The sequence below is a fragment of the Eleutherodactylus coqui genome, chromosome 11 (assembly GCF_035609145.1).
Source record: "Eleutherodactylus coqui strain aEleCoq1 chromosome 11, aEleCoq1.hap1, whole genome shotgun sequence".
NCBI classification, from domain to species: domain Eukaryota; kingdom Metazoa; phylum Chordata; class Amphibia; order Anura; family Eleutherodactylidae; genus Eleutherodactylus; species Eleutherodactylus coqui.
The window spans coordinates 53580532-53585531 of record NC_089847.1 but is presented as its reverse complement, the minus strand read 5'-3'; the positions used below and the strand labels follow the sequence as shown (position 1 = coordinate 53585531).

The 5000-nt window shown below is 45.1% G+C and overlaps 1 non-coding gene across 1 annotated transcript; it reads left to right on the top strand.

Annotated features, from left to right (window-relative positions):
• The first annotated feature begins 2356 nt into the window (after positions 1-2356).
• On the top strand, positions 2357-2428 carry TRNAD-GUC (transfer RNA aspartic acid (anticodon GUC)). Its single transcript has one exon. It is a non-coding gene; the product is annotated as a tRNA-Asp (tRNA).
• The last annotated feature ends 2572 nt before the right edge of the window (positions 2429-5000 follow it).

Below are 5000 nucleotides of genomic sequence, written 5' to 3'. Positions count from 1 at the left end.
CGATTCCCCGACGGGGAGTGCTTTTCTCGTTTTCTACGAAGCTATTTCCCAAGACTGTCGCCATCTTTGGCAAAGTCCATCTCAAGAAGAAGTGCTTCCTGCTAAATGCTAAGAAGCATGCCACTTTGCTATCCTCTTGCCTATGTACTATTTACAACACCAGGTTATGTTTTTCTGCATTTCACCTCCAAACAGCGCTTTGTCCCCAGGAATCACTGCAGCTTTACCTTTGGGGAAAAGGAAAAAGTCTGATTTGTCAGACTTGAGATTTCTTTAGCTGGACTTTGCAGTTAGATGACTCAAGATATCATCTGTGGAAGCTATTTTTCTTTTGGCAGAACATCTGCGTATGTGTAAATGGGCAAAATTCTATCGGTCCCAAGAGTAAATGGGTCCGCCCGAATACTGCCATGCTTTCATCAGCTTCTTCCTCGTTAGTATAGTGGTGAGTATCCCCGCCTGTCACGCGGGAGACCGGGGTTCGATTCCCCGACGGGGAGTGCTTTTCTCGTTTTCTACGAAGCTATTTCCCAAGACTGTCGCCATCTTTGGCAAAGTCCATCTCAAGAAGAAGTGCTTCCTGCTAAATGCTAAGAAGCATGCCACTTTGCTATCCTCTTGCCTATGTACTGTTTACAACACCAGGTTATGTTTTTCTGCATTTCACCTCCAAACAGCGCTTTGTCCCCAGGAATCACTGCAGCTTTACCTTTGGGGAAAGAGAAAAAGTCTGATTTGTCAGACTTGAGATTTCTTTAGCTGGACTTTGCAGTTAGATGACTCAAGATATCATCTGTGGAAGCTATTTTTCTTTTGGCAGAACATCTGCGTATGTGTTAATGGGCAAAATTCTATCGGTCCCAAGAGTAAATGGGTCCACCCGAATACTGCCATGCTTTCATCAGCTTCTTCCTCGTTAGTATAGTGGTGAGTATCCCCGCCTGTCACGCGGGAGACCGGGGTTCGATTCCCCGACGGGGAGTACTTTTCTCGTTTTCTACGAAGCTATTTCCCAAGACTGTCGCCATCTTTGGCAAAGTCCATCTCAAGAAGAAGTGCTTCCTGCTAAATGCTAAGAAGCATGCCACTTTGCTATCCTCTTGCCTATGTACTGTTTACAACACCAGGTTATGTTTTTCTGCATTTCACCTCCAAACAGCGCTTTGTCCCCAGGAATCACTGCAGCTTTACCTTTGGGGAAAGAGAAAAAGTCTGATTTGTCAGACTTGAGATTTCTTTAGCTGGACTTTGCAGTTAGATGACTCAAGATATCATCTGTGGAAGCTATTTTTCTTTTGGCAGAACATCTGCGTATGTGTAAATGGGCAAAATTCTATCGGTCCCAAGAGTAAATGGGTCCACCCGAATACTGCCATGCTTTCATCAGCTTCTTCCTCGTTAGTATAGTGGTGAGTATCCCCGCCTGTCACGCGGGAGACCGGGGTTCGATTCCCTAACGGGGAGTGCTTTTCTCGTTTTCTACGAAGCTATTTCCCAAGACTGTCGCCATCTTTGACAAAGTCCATCTCAAGAAGAAGTGATTCCTGCTAAATGCTAAGAAGCATGCCACTTTGCTATCCTCTTGCCTATGTACTATTTACAACACCAGGTTATGTTTTTCTGCATTTCACCTCCAAACAGCGCTTTGTCCCCAGGAATCACTGCAGCTTTACCTTTGGGGAAAAGGAAAAAGTCTGATTTGTCAGACTTGAGATTTCTTTAGCTGGACTTTGCAGTTAGATGACTCAAGATATCATCTGTGGAAGCTATTTTTCTTTTGGCAGAACATCTGCGTATGTGTAAATGGGCAAAATTCTATCGGTCCCAAGAGTAAATGGGTCTGCCCGAATACTGCCATGCTTTCATCAGCTTCTTCCTCGTTAGTATAGTGGTGAGTATCCCTGCCTGTCACGCGGGAGACCGGGGTTCGATTCCCCGACGGGGAGTGCTTTTCTCGTTTTCTACGAAGCTATTTCCCAAGACTGTCACCATCTTTGGCAAAGTCCATCTCAAGAAGAAGTGCTTCCTGCTAAATGCTAAGAAGCATGCCACTTTGCTATCCTCTTGCCTATGTACTGTTTACAACACCAGGTTATGTTTTTCTGCATTTCACCTCCAAACAGCGCTTTGTCCCCAGGAATCACTGCAGCTTTACCTTTGGGGAAAGAGAAAAAGTCTGATTTGTCAGACTTGAGATTTCTTTAGCTGGACTTTGCAGTTAGATGACTCAAGATATCATCTGTGGAAGCTATTTTTCTTTTGGCAGAACATCTGCGTATGTGTAAATGGGCAAAATTCTATCGGTCCCAAGAGTAAATGGGTCCGCCCGAATACTGCCATGCTTTCATCAGCTTCTTCCTCGTTAGTATAGTGGTGAGTACCCCCGCCTGTCACGCGGGAGACCGGGGTTCGATTCCCCGACGGGGAGTGCTTTTCTCGTTTTCTACGAAGCTATTTCCCAAGACTGTCGCCATCTTTGACAAAGTCCATCTCAAGAAGAAGTGCTTCCTGCTAAATGCTAAGAAGCATGCCACTTTGCTATCCTCTTGCCTATGTACTATTTACAACACCAGGTTATGTTTTTCTGCATTTCACCTCCAAACAGCGCTTTGTCCCCAGGAATCACTGCAGCTTTACCTTTGGGGAAAGAGAAAAAGTCTGATTTGTCAGACTTGAGATTTCTTTAGCTGGACTTTGCAGTTAGATGACTCAAGATATCATCTGTGGAAGCTATTTTTCTTTTGGCAGAACATCTGCGTATGTGTAAACGGGCAAAATTCTATCGGTCCCAAGAGTAAATGGGTCCGCCCGAATACTGCCATGCTTTCATCAGCTTCTTCCTCGTTAGTATAGTGGTGAGTATCCCCGCCTGTCACGCGGGAGACCGGGGTTCGATTCCCCGACGGGGAGTGCTTTTCTCGTTTTCTACGAAGCTATTTCCCAAGACTGTCGCCATCTTTGACAAAGTCCATCTCAAGAAGAAGTGATTCCTGCTAAATGCTAAGAAGCATGCCACTTTGCTATCCTCTTGCCTATGTACTATTTACAACACCAGGTTATGTTTTTCTGCATTTCACCTCCAAACAGCGCTTTGTCCCCAGGAATCACTGCAGCTTTACCTTTGGGGAAAGAGAAAAAGTCTGATTGTCAGACTTGAGATTTCTTTAGCTGGACTTTGCAGTTAGATGACTCAAGATATCATCTGTGGAAGCTATTTTTCTTTTGGCAGAACATCTGCGTATGTGTAAATGGGCAAAATTCTATCGGTCCCAAGAGTAAATGGGTCTGCCCGAATACTGCCATGCTTTCATCAGCTTCTTCCTCGTTAGTTTAGTGGTGAGTATCCCCGCCTGTCACGCGGGAGACCGGGGTTCGATTCCCCGACGGGGAGTGCTTTTCTCGTTTTCTACGAAGCTATTTCCCAAGACTGTCGCCATCTTTGACAAAGTCCATCTCAAGAAGAAGTGATTCCTGCTAAATGCTAAGAAGCATGCAACTTTGCTATCCTCTTGCCTATGTACTATTTACAACACCAGGTTATGTTTTTCTGCATTTCACCTCCAAACAGCGCTTTGTCCCCAGGAATCACTGCAGCTTTACCTTTGGGGAAAAGGAAAAAGTCTGATTTGTCAGACTTGAGATTTCTTTAGCTGGACTTTGCAGTTAGATGACTCAAGATATCATCTGTGGAAGCTATTTTTCTTTTGGCAGAACATCTGCGTATGTGTAAATGGGCAAAATTCTATCGGTCCCAAGAGTAAATGGGTCTGCCCGAATACTGCCATGCTTTCATCAGCTTCTTCCTCGTTAGTATAGTGGTGAGTATCCCCGCCTGTCACGCGGGAGACCGGGGTTCGATTCCCCGACGGGGAGTGCTTTTCTCGTTTTCTACGAAGCTATTTCCCAAGACTGTCGCCATCTTTGACAAAGTCCATCTCAAGAAGAAGTGCTTCCTGCTAAATGCTAAGAAGCATGCCACTTTGCTATCCTCTTGCCTATGTACTGTTTACAACACCAGGTTATGTTTTTCTGCATTTCACCTCCAAACAGCGCTTTGTCCCCAGGAATCACTGCAGCTTTACCTTTGGGGAAAGAGAAAAAGTCTGATTTGTCAGACTTGAGATTTCTTTAGCTGGACTTTGCAGTTAGATGACTCAAGATATCATCTGTGGAAGCTATTTTTCTTTTGGCAGAACATCTGCGTATGTGTAAACGGGCAAAATTCTATCGGTCCCAAGAGTAAATGGGTCCGCCCGAATACTGCCATGCTTTCATCAGCTTCTTCCTCGTTAGTATAGTGGTGAGTATCCCCGCCTGTCACGCGGGAGACCGGGGTTCGATTCCCCGACGGGGAGTGCTTTTCTCGTTTTCTACGAAGCTATTTCCCAAGACTGTCGCCATCTTTGACAAAGTCCATCTCAAGAAGAAGTGATTCCTGCTAAATGCTAAGAAGCATGCCACTTTGCTATCCTCTTGCCTATGTACTATTTACAACACCAGGTTATGTTTTTCTGCATTTCACCTCCAAACAGCGCTTTGTCCCCAGGAATCACTGCAGCTTTACCTTTGGGGAAAAGGAAAAAGTCTGATTTGTCAGACTTGAGATTTCTTTAGCTGGACTTTGCAGTTAGATGACTCAAGATATCATCTGTGGAAGCTATTTTTCTTTTGGCAGAACATCTGCGTATGTGTAAACGGGCAAAATTCTATCGGTCCCAAGAGTAAATGGGTCCGCCCGAATACTGCCATGCTTTCATCAGCTTCTTCCTCGTTAGTATAGTGGTGAGTATCCCCACCTGTCACGCGGAGACCGGGGTTCGATTCCCCGACGGGGAGTGCTTTTCTCGTTTTCTACGAAGCTATTTCCCAAGACTGTCGCCATCTTTGACAAAGTCCATCTCAAGAAGAAGTGATTCCTGCTAAATGCTAAGAAGCATGCCACTTTGCTATCCTCTTGCCTATGTACTATTTACAACACCAGGTTATGTTTTTCTGCATTT